The sequence below is a fragment of the Acipenser ruthenus genome, chromosome 21 (genome assembly GCF_902713425.1).
Source record: "Acipenser ruthenus chromosome 21, fAciRut3.2 maternal haplotype, whole genome shotgun sequence".
NCBI lineage: Eukaryota > Metazoa > Chordata > Actinopteri > Acipenseriformes > Acipenseridae > Acipenser > Acipenser ruthenus.
Window position 1 is genome coordinate 3,369,866 of NC_081209.1, and position 12,297 is coordinate 3,382,162.

A 12,297-nucleotide genomic window follows, 5' to 3' on the forward strand; every position below is an offset into this window, starting at 1 on the left:
GATACTAATTGCATATTGACACTAGCCTTCAACCCAGGCCAAACAAAAAGAGAGGAAACACATGAAGAAAATCATAAAAAGATCAAAAAATTAAATAAAATGATAACAATAAAAAAGCAGCAGAGAGCAGTGATTCATCGATCATGGGTACGTTGAGAAAGGCTCAGTCCTGGGATTTTGAATAGCGTGCGGTTCAGCAGGGTTAGCCAGTCACAAACATCAAGACTTGCTCCTGAACAAAGACAATTACAGCAGAGCATTTGATGGTTCAAATTAGCTAGCTGATATTACTTTGATCCTTTGTAATGCTGAGTGGTAAGCTTTGTATTATATCTGGATGATGTTCCGATTTCACAGGGAGTGTATCTGCTGCATTGTCTTTCAACTTGTTATACTTTATTCTCTAGAACTCCAATCCCCAGACACACCCTGACACTAGAATTCACAGCTGCCAGTCTTTATCGTATTTCGTAGTCATCAGCAGCCTCAGCTATCTTTTCCTACACTTTTGTTGATCAAGTCAAGTCAAATTGCCGTTTAGAAATAACTCAGTGAAACTCAAACAACCCTTCAAATACTTCCAATCTTCCTTTAAAAGATATCCCATGAATATTTCAAGTTGCGTTTAAATACTTCAGGATATATTTCAATATTATAGCCTCTGTATTTTGAGATACGTATGTTAAGAATTTATAAAATCTCTAAATTACTGTGCGGGTCTTCTTGACAGCTCACCGGTATCATTCCTCCTTGCAAATTGCTTTGACAGAAGAAGTACGATTCATCACTACCAACCCTAGATTTGAAGGTTAACCCAGATTTCACCACGTGGAGACTGAAAAGCAGACAGGTCAATGATTTAAACAGCAGCAGAACTAAACAAAGCTCCCTTAAACTTCTACACCTGCTCTTTCCACTGTGTTCTGTGTTACCAGCGTCTGCAAGCATTCTGAGTAATAACAAAATATAGAGAAAGGGCTCAGCCAAGTTGAGTACCAGCAAACAGGAAAACCAAACCTTAAATGATCCACCATCAGAAGTGGCATGATAAATCATTAGCTGCATGGGGTAACTGGCCTTGACTCACGAATATCTAACAGCAAACATAAAACAAGAAAATTCCCCAAAGGGTCCATTTGCTCAAACAAGAAATCCCAAACTTTCTTGCTTCACCGCAGAGCTAGACATGTTAAAAGGCTGATTAGCGGCTTGTAATGTTTTGGATTGATACTGTCTTCTGGTCTTGATTTAGGCCTGTGAGAAGGCAGCCTTTTACAATGCATCCTGCAGTGTACGCTAACAGGTTTCTCAAGACAATTAAACGGTTGGGATAAGTTCACAGGTGTGCTCTCTCTGGGACCTGGGGCTCAGTCTCACTCATGCATGTGTGACAGGCATTTGGCATGCTTCTGATGGCCATGGGACTACAGTGCTGCGCAGTTGGAGCCTCTCCTTATCAAAATCAATGAGCTCCCTTGTCTTTAAACCCTGGGATGTGACGTATGTTTTGTCTACGTTTCTTTGCTCCTCCACCTCTTCTCACCAATGGTGGTACAGAGGGGGACCCCTGGGCTTTAAACATTGCTCCTGCCGTGAATACATGCATTAGGAAGGCATCAGTAGCTCTAGTGAGGGAAGCAATCGTATGTAAGCATTAGGATCCTACTGTTAGGGTGGTCCATCTGTTTTTGGAGGTCTCTGTTTTAGGGTTGTAATAAAGGACAGCATGCTTGGCAAATTACATGGGTGGATCCTATATATTTTTCTTTATTTCATAATTAAATAAATACATGCAAACGCTTAAACTTTAAAACAATCGTTTAACTCAAATAGAATTACGTTTGCACTGACACACCTGCAATAATTGAATTCTGTCCAGTTAGCCTCTGTTTAGCAGTATGAATCACATTTTATTTTTGCATAATCACAATTCTGGGGAGCTAGTCATCTCCAGCACACAATGCCAATTGATATTTCAATAGGACTTGATGCTTAAACATCCACAGCATCTGTAAATAGAAGAAACCAGGGTGGCTCTGTGTGTGGGCTAAACAGGATTCATATAAACGCACGACTGGACACTTGCACAGCAGTTTCCAGTCCTCATTAGTCACTGAATTACAATCTGAGACTGCCAGTGTGTTCCCAGTAGATGGAGACACGCCATTGGCGCCATTCCTCACAGGCCAGGAAACCAAGGGGACAGGAATATCTAATAATTGAGTCAGCCCTGGATAACTGACCCGCTTGAATTTACCGAACCCAGCAAAGCAGAGTGACAACTGATCAATAGCTGTGATAAATGAACTTCTAATGAGCGCATCTGAGCGTGTAGTGCTGGGGAGCAGGAGACACCCTAGTCAGACAGTATGACCAAGCTTTGTGAAGCTTTTTCTTACCAGAAATCAATCATTATACAACCCAGTGAGTATGGATTTTTGTATTTATTCAGGTGTATTACAATTTAAAAGTGTATTATTTATTTTATTATTAACTATTAGGTATGACGTGATATGACCTCAAATTGCAGACACTATCCTAATGTACTTAATGCACAGAATTGAAGGTTAAAAACCTCACTGCAGCACCTTATATTAAGTATCTCTAACGACACTGTAATTATACTGTAATTACACAGATGGTTACATACTAATTGCATTCTAAATACATTCTGTCAAACTGCTGTGTAATTACAAAACACACTAGCAATTAACAACATTTTTCATGTTGTAATTAAGCATGTTCTTGCATTGTAATGGCAAAGTCATGTGTGTAATTACTGTGTTAATACAGTGTAATGACAGTGTGTTTGAGGCACTTAGAGGAACGTGTTACCAATCTCACTCTTATTGGTGTTATAGCAAATTGAATCTTACCAGTCATGCACTTATTTAGCAAATGTGGACTTTCAATTTAAAATACAATACCTGCTGACATGGTAGGTTAAAGAAGTCTGTAATGTCTTTGGTGTGTCATAATGTCTTTGGTTGGTTAATGAAGTGGTGGAGATAATTTCACTAGCAATGATCTAGGAAGTGCATGTGTAACCTATTATATGAAAGATAAGTCATTTAAACTGAGCTTTCTTTAAAAGGATATCATACTTATCATCAGTTAAAATACATTTCTGCTACAACATGTCCTTCTTTCAAAACTGCACGTGAGACCTACATTATGGAAGTGCATGAGAGGTAAGATTTATATGGAAATATTTAATTATCTATGACCCCTTTAAAACTCCAATTAAATATATGCAGTTTGGCATTTAATCATCTCACCCACCCAGAAGTTTAAAGGTTGGCACCTCTATTTATAAATGAGTTGCAAAATAATCTCCCAGTAATAATCTGACCAAAGCACCCATTAAAATACCCACCCTGACATAATCACAGCCGCAAATAGATTCCAATGGAAACTTTCCTGATTAAAAAGGTAATGTTATGTATCCAGTGTATACTGCTTGATGCAGGTCCTCACCAAAATGCAGCTCCTTGTGGAAGGCCAGCGTTAACATGTGTGTTAAGTATATCCAATTACACTGTAATTGCAAACATAATTACATTGTAATTACACAAACACAGTTATCAATACAGTGTCATTACAAAAGATGCTAGCAACCGTTCCATGTTTTCATTCTGTAAATATCCTTTCAGTAGTTCGGGACAAACCCCTCATTGTGAAAACTTTCATTGTGATTTGATTATGCCATGTATCTGAAAAACACTTTGGCATCAGACCCGCCTGGTTTGAGGGTCCGCCACCCGGCCATGTGGACGAGGCAGGAGACCCCCATAACAGACTGTACCTAGAGAAGCTGCTGGGGGCAGAGCTGGGGGAGGAGGAGGGATGCGAATGAATCTAACGCTAGAAAGGGGTGAGCTACATGGATATGTATATACATTTTTGATAGGCTGCAATTAGATGATGTAACGTGTAGGGGCTGTCCCTCATCCCAAACTTAACATATTAAACTCCATAACACGTGGTTGCATTGTAACTGCACAACCATGCATGCACATGCTATGTTATCAGGATGTAAATCAGTGTAATTAAGAGACACTTCATGTACATTTTTACAAGGCAATTCCTTTTCTAGTATAGGGTGGCTTCACCCTGGCTCAGTGTTAATTGAGTAAATTATGACACTTAAGTACTAAATGGAGACTCCTAAAATAGATCCTTTTAGGACTACTGACAATGTGGGACCATGTGTGGTATTTATAGCATTGGATGACAGGCTGGCACTAGGGTAGCAGTCTGAGGAAAAAATGAGTAATTTTGAAGATTAATGGGAAACCCTTTGTGAAACAATTACTTACATTATAGCACATGTCATAAGCCAGGACATTTCTAATAGCTGTACATTTGCTTTTAATGTAGAATGTATTTTGATGTGCAATTCTAACAAATAACAAATAATTAGGGGTACTGCCACATGCCTGCAGTTTAGGAAGTTAATGCTTTTGTCCGGTCATGTATAAGTCAACACAGAATTGCCTGCGGTGTGTGATTCTCAGTGGGCTGCATGCTCTGCTTGGCTATGGTTATTACGTTTGTTAATATTATGTCATGCTCCCCCCAAAACAATCTTATACCGACGAGCATCAAAAAAATAATCCTATCTCTTAAATAAATTGATACATTCTTTATGGACTTTTGTTCATGTCATTATAATTACCATGAAAATCCTTGCAGAATTAGGAGGGCATAATTTACAAAACGTTGAAGGTGTTTTAAATGAAGGGCTTAGAGAATGTGACCACATGGTTGACACTCTATACTTATGTAGTGGTGAGTTTGTCCTTTTTGATTGAATAGCGACATAAAACAACACAATGATTGAACTGTGGATATGGACATCTTAAACAAATAGAAGAGGGTTCCGAATATCATTTCTTATTGTCTGCGGGTAGCTCAAATAATGACCTACTTCTTGGCTTGGAAAGAGTGTAAAGTCTTGAATTCTTTGCCTCAACTCATTTTGGAAAACCCAATACTTATGTGACAAAAAGACATACAAGCCAATGGAGATGAATGAATAAATGGATAAATAACTCAATAGAGAGCAAAGTAATTGAAGTTTGGCTCCTGCTGTGCTTTTTAAGTACTCTATCTGCTCTGGGTTTAAAGATTGGGCACAGAATAATTTATCTTGAGTCAGAATTAGTAAACATTGTGCCATCCGTCATGGCCTGACCCGTTATTGATTGCCTGGGACCAGTTCTCTTTGGCAGAATTATACACAGATACAGTATCAATCTTTTGTTAGCCACAGCCCACTAAAATGAACCTTAGATTTTCTTTAGTTTTACTAAAAGTCAGCAATCAAACAGAAAAACACAAAAAACAAGAAAAAGACAAATTCAATGAATGAACTGGTTCCAAACAGAAGAGGTGGGGGTGATTCAACGCTCAGATTGGCTCTCCTGACATGTGACTAGAGAGTTTTCATAGCACTGCCCTATAATACCTCTGCTGTTGAAGAGAGGCTTAGGCCATCAGTCACCTATGAAAACAGAAACAGATCAGCTAAACGTTTGCTCCACTCTGAAGTGTGCACCATGCACCAGGTTAGCTAATCCCGTAAGTGCAGGCTGAGTCACATGATCAGGAGCACTCTGGTTCAAATCCTGAGAGCTGAGATGCTGATCTTGGCAGGGGACCCCCAGGAAACACTGCATTGGCCTTTGCACTCCTGCAAGTTGGGCTAGAAAAACCTAGTTTTAGTTTAGGCTTAGTTCACCTTATAGTGCTTCAGTGACCCCAATGGTAAAGTATCTGTTTTGAGGCTGTGTGGGTGAAAAGAGTAGATTCCTTTGACAACAGGAAAGCTGAGGTCCATAAAAATCCATACAAAAAAAGTGTCTTCTATAACCCTGAACAAACTATCAAGCCCACTAAAAAGTTAAAATGGAAAGGAAGAAGAAGCAATTACATTTGGATTAAACAGATTAATGAGGATCTAGCTCTGCCGTGGCGCACATCAATTTGGAGAGTTTTAGGAGATTAAATGAGGCAACACAGGGGATTGGACTGTATGGCATTCTGTATCTTTGTCTTTTCCAAAGGCACCAGTGCTGAATTCCAATACTGTGCTTTATTTAATATCAACCATTGTAAATGAGAGTAATCTTACAATACCAGTACAGCAATTGCTTGGAAACAAGCATTGTTACTCAAACAGCTTTACATTTGAATAATTTTTTTTGCATTATTATTATTGTTATTGTCGTGGGGCACACCAGTAAATGTATATGATTGCACTGGGTACCTATCCTAAAGCTTTATGCATATGCTGAGTCAATAATGTTTTTTGTGTGCTGCATAAACTAATACAATCGGTCCTGGAATGTGTGGCTGGGTTGTCGTTATTAGCAGGACAATGATAAAAGAGTCTAAAACAAAGTTATTTTCAGTTTTTTGTAAAATTTATCATGTAAATTTCCAAGCACTCTAACCATTACTTTGTCTTTCGTCAAGAAAAAAACTACAAAACAGCTTCTGGAGAGAAGCTAGACCTTCCCAACTCAATCCTCACTCAGAGAGCCCCTGCTCTTTCATCATGAGCTGGATTTCAGCTTGCTTAACCTGCACCAGGACCCAAAGGGAACCCATAACAAACTGCTAGATGGAAAAGAAAGAACCAGCTGAAAATAAAGCTTACAGTTTCAAAAAAAGACATTACTCCATTGATCGTTCAGTAGTTAAACTGGGACTCAGACAAAATTTTACATAATGAATTGAATGGGGAAATGTGACAGATAAAGGTTCCTTTGAATAAGAGAGGCTAAAGCTGATATTTTATGTTTGAATGGGGTATCAATAATGGTAGAGCTGGAGGCAACTGATCGTGTCCTGAAAATTATAGGCAGCCAGATGGTGGCTTATGAAATAGATTCACAGCATAAAGCACAATCTCAAGACAGCTATAAGACTGTATAAAGTACTGTGGTGATCGTATGAACATACTAATTGGTATAAAAATTGTAGAGAAAAAAAAATAAGGAAAAAAACAAATACCTTTTTTTCTGGTTTGCAGTTTAAAGCTTTGAGATTCACAGCAGGTTATACAGGAATCCAGTAAAGGGTTAAATGTTTTAATTCATCACCAACATGTCAAAGTAGGACTGGAATGCCCAGGTATGCAGTACGTTAATACCACTTTTAATTTCCTGAATTTTCCGGTTCTATTTGTAGACAGCTGGTAATAAGACACAAAACACTGCTGTGTCTCTTTCTGGGCTCTCCCTCAAAAGCACCACAAGCTGTTAGCTGCGGCCCAGATAGCTGACCTTAAAAAAATGGGGAAAACCTCCTTGCAGTGCAAAGCTCTAGAGCTCAGATGATTGGGGCATGGTTCAGAGGTCAACTGGCAGCTATTTTCTTATTCAGTACCAATTTACATTGTTGCTAACATTGCGTGATATTGGTGTGATATTAACGGAGTTTGATCTGAGCTTTGGGATTAAAAACAATGCTACACAGAAGGAGTCACCTCAGAGCAGCCTTGCAACGTTTTCTAGGTCAACAGCTGGGAAATAAAAGGTAGTGGGCATTATATTCGCACAGCAGCAGCTTCAAGTTGAGGTTCCTAACCCAGCGATATAGAATTTTAAACACGTATATTGTTCCTGAGGAGGCTCATTCCCATTTGATTTTTACCAACCCATTCTCTCCCACTTGCTGGGGATTCCTGGGATCACTCAGGTCAGCTGAGGATGGATTGCCATACAGATGACCAAAGGCTTCTCAAAGAGCCATACCAGACTGCTATATTGATTCAAGCTGCCTGTTGAAAATGAACCCACAGCCCCTGGCTCCCCAGTACTTCAGTGCTACAATCAAGGTGGCCCGTTATGGATTTGTAGTATTTGCATGAACAGTTTGCTAATTTGGTCTAATTCCTCCCGCGAGGAATAGATTTACCTGGCTGAACTCTTCATTCTGCCCCCAGAAGAGCATCAGATTATGTGCGTTTTGTCGAGAGGAGGCTTTGGGTTTTCTGGCTGTAGGCTGGATTATGACAAATTGACATAAATGCAATTTCCCTTTTTATTGCATTACCCGTCTAATTTATAAAGTCCTGGAGGAGACACGCTGTGCAGCAGTTGAGTGAAGTACATTTTTTAAGAGCCCGGGATGGAAGCACTTGACATATTGCTGTGAATCATCTCTTTTGTTTGGCGTAAATAGTGGAGCTTCTCTTTGAAAAGAGAAATTACCTTTGTGTGTTTCAGAGTGCTCGGTAAGCCTGGATTCGCAAAACACAGATAAACGAGACAGGGTAATGTTTTAAGAAAAACGACTTCAGCAAGTAATCTGGCAGGCTAGACTTAATACAGCCAGAAATTGGAACACTTTATAGCAGCAGAGAAACTTAAGAATTTAAATTCTTATAATTAACAGCTCTGCATGGGGCTCAGAATCTGATCACATCCAGAAAGATCCTTGGAGTTTTAACTTGGGTACTGGGTAATCAAAACCTAGGTATTGTTCATACACATTAAACACAACTTTATCTAATATATTTGAGATGCATCGATTGTATTTTATTTGTCATGAATTTGAATTGAGGTTTTATATGGACATTATGTATGTTAAATATATTTTGCACTATAGTTTACAAATTGAAATGACTAATGTACCTAAAGTGTTCATTTCTTATTTTTGAATGAGGGGTAGGACACATTGCATAATTAAAAATATATATAGAACAAAGCACCAGGAAGGTGGATCAATTAGATATTAAGACATAGATCTTACCAGGGGTGCAAATCATTTTGAAAATTGGTGCTAAACTTTCAAAACAGTTTTTTGTGTTTTATGTTACAGCAAATATTTTTTTAACAAAATGCACACCATATCTAATCACACCCATATTTGTAATCATGTTTACCTGCTTTATATTTTGTAAACAGGAAATCCTGCCACATCTCTCTCCTCCATGGCAAGACTCATTGCAGCCTGTAATATTATTTTTTTCTTAGTAAGCAAAAAAAAGAAAAAAAAATCAGTTTACTTAAAAAAGAGGATATTTTAGATGTGGGTAGATATAGTTTAATTGTCATTATTATTATATTATTATTCACTGTGCAAAAAAAAAATCTAATTAACAAAATGATGAACGGCATTAGAAACAGTCATGGTGTATCGCTTAACATTAAGAAACCTAAGAAGGCAATATGAAACAATAACTCATGAATTCAGCTACATTAATGGATTAGATTTACATTAGCTGCAACAACTGATTTGGTTTTAACATAAATCCGTGATTATATGCGTCTAACCAAAGCAAGAGTTTTTTTTAATCAACAAAATGTGTTTCTAAACTAGCTAAGCATAGTTTTCGTGGTAAAATGAAGAGGCTTGCGAACACAAAACATTATTTTACAATGTGTTGTTGCCTGTTAAGTCTACCATTGCCCACATACCTTTTTGACTTGCTGAACAAAGATTTAATGGATGTAACAGTGCGCTGAGACATGTTTGCTACCACTTTCCCACACGGCACAAACCTGCTCTCCCGTGTGTGTGGGTGGGTCATGTGAGTAGTGCAGACCCACTGAGAAACTATCATTATCCATGGTTGCTAAGGAATAATTATATATATATATATATATATCTATCTAGCGCCATAGCGCCACATTTGCACCTCTGGGTCATACACAGGTCTTAATGTAAGTGGCTTGGAGAAGGGAAGGGGTGTCATTTACAGGCAAGTTGCATAGTGACATGGCTCACTGAGGTTCACTGAGGGGCATCAGGCCTCGAGCGAGCCAATATGATACGGCAGTGTGAAAAATGTTCTCGACTGTAAAGAAAAATAACTAATCTGATTCATTTCCACATCATTTTGAAATCATACAGCATTTTCTTTGAAGGCAAAGTAAAAATAGGTCATTTAGACATTTAATCCAGTGTCTTTCATGATATTACGTAATCAAAAGTAAGCCTCTGCATGCTTATCCTGATGAAAGCCATCATTGTAGAGGTACCCAGTATGTGGGAGGAAGGTTAATTAAATTAAAAGACTCATGAAAGGCCTGCCAATTAGGCCATCCACCACGAAGAGTGCCAACTTAATTGGGTATGCAGATATCGACATCTCCCCTAATCAATAAACCAACACACCTTCAAAGCGTTCCTCCAGCGCAGGCAGAAGAAGCACCTCGGGTCAGACCTGACTCTTGCTTTTATGTTTTGTCAACACTCTGCAGCAGCTGCCAGCATATTTCCTTCAAATGGCTTAGGAGCGAGATTTCAGATGATACACAACAGCACCCAATTTCCAGAGCTTCAACTGATAAATGAGCAACTTGCTGTGGCATTCAAGTTTCTGTGCATTGACTGTACTGTGTGCAAGCATGTCAAATTTCAAATCTGACATACAGACAGCTGCCTTCATATACAGTACCCCCAGACTCTGGTACTCTGAACAACTTGTGCTAAAGAATGTCCAAACCCAGTTTCATCAAAATTAAACAAGAGCTTCTCTAGACCGGCGGACAGAGAGACTGACGGACAGAGAGCTGCCATATAGCTGCCATACAGATGTCAGGACTGCCCAGTCCCTGACCACCTTCAGGCGCCTCCTCAAGACTCACCTCTTCAGACAGCACCTGTAGAACTCCTCTGTTTTTCCCCCTGGACACTTATCACTCTTCCTTAAATGCGCTTTACTTGCTCTTATCTGCCCCCTATTTGACTGCATTTAATCCTGTACTTTAGATTACTGTAATCTGTCAAGTGTTATTTTAATCTGTAGTATTTTGTATTTAATTATATCCTGATGCAACTATCACTGACACTGTTATCTGCTCCGTTATTGAATCTTATTTTGTCATACTTGTACTTGCTAGAACCAAAGTCATTGTATTTATCTTGCTTTTAATTGTATTATTACTTGTACTGTGATTCTGAAATGTATTTTTTGTTTATGACTGTAAGTCGCCCTGGATAAGGGCGTCTGCTAAGAAATAAATAATAATAATAATAATAATATACCCTGAGAAGCTCCAAATTCTGGCGGCGAAGAACTGAAAACCTAATTTAACTGGTGAGCTGGCCATTTTTCTGAAATTGGCTCATAATATAAACAGTATACGAGAAACAAATATATACATTTTTTTGCGATTAATAATTTTTAATTTTATTTTGAAGATTAGTCAAAACAACAAATAACAAAACATACAGTAACACAAACCTGAGCAGCCTGCCCCCAGACCATCTCCCCCAAGCCCCCCCTTACGAGAAACAATTATGAGAAGCAAAACCTCGCCACAGATATAACAGCTATTTATATTTTTTGTGAAATACATCAGCAATGTGCAAAGTAGCACCGCTGGGACACAATGCTATATTATTTTAGGACTGCAAATTATATTCATTGCTTTCACAAGCGCGGGCAGAAATGAAAGCATGCCATGGGAATTGCCTGTGGTGGTTTTACCATCCTTTGAGCATAGCTATAAACTGCTTTTCCTCCTCTCATTATTTCAGTGTTTGGAGTGCATCACGGTACCTCGATGGTAACACTTTACAATAAGTGTCTCTAACTACACTGTTATTACACACTAATTGCATGAGCGGTTTATGTAGTAACTGCATTGTAAATACGCAATCCCAGGTTGATTACCACAAGTGTAATTACAAAAGACCCTACCAACTGGTAATGCTTTTCCTTTTTTTTTAAAATTATTTTTGCAATAATTCTGGATGGTAAGTTTGTGTTTTGTCCTCCAGAGGCTGGTAGTTCGCCAATTGGCTTGGAGATGGGAGTTGTTGTGAGGAGTTCCTGTGATGAGGGAACATAGTTCGACCTTCTAAATCAGGGGTGGCCAAAGTTGGCCCTTCCAGTCCTGGTCTTTGTTCCAACCCTTTTCATTTAATTAAACCTCTATCCAGACCCTGAAGTATTTCATTATATCATTTTACCTGTTACACCTGGAGTGGAATGGCCCTCCAGGACTGTTCTAAATTGATATAAATGGGGGTGTTGCACCATGATCAGTCAAAAGAAAGGTTCTTGGAATTCCCCAAGATCCCTCACGGTAACCCTGTCTCCCTGCTTGCAACAAAGTAAGGCTTGTTTCAGTTTTAATCATTGGTTGTAAATCACCTAATAAAAGGCTGATCTAACAGACATTGGTCTTTAGCTGCATGCCCTGTTTGGCATTCCAGCAATGCCCAGTGCTGATTACACAAGTTCAAGAAAAGAAAGTACTTTTGAAATACTTTTAGACGCAACATTCTCCAGTCAATTGACTACAGTCTACTGTGAAATTTACTATTAGGTCA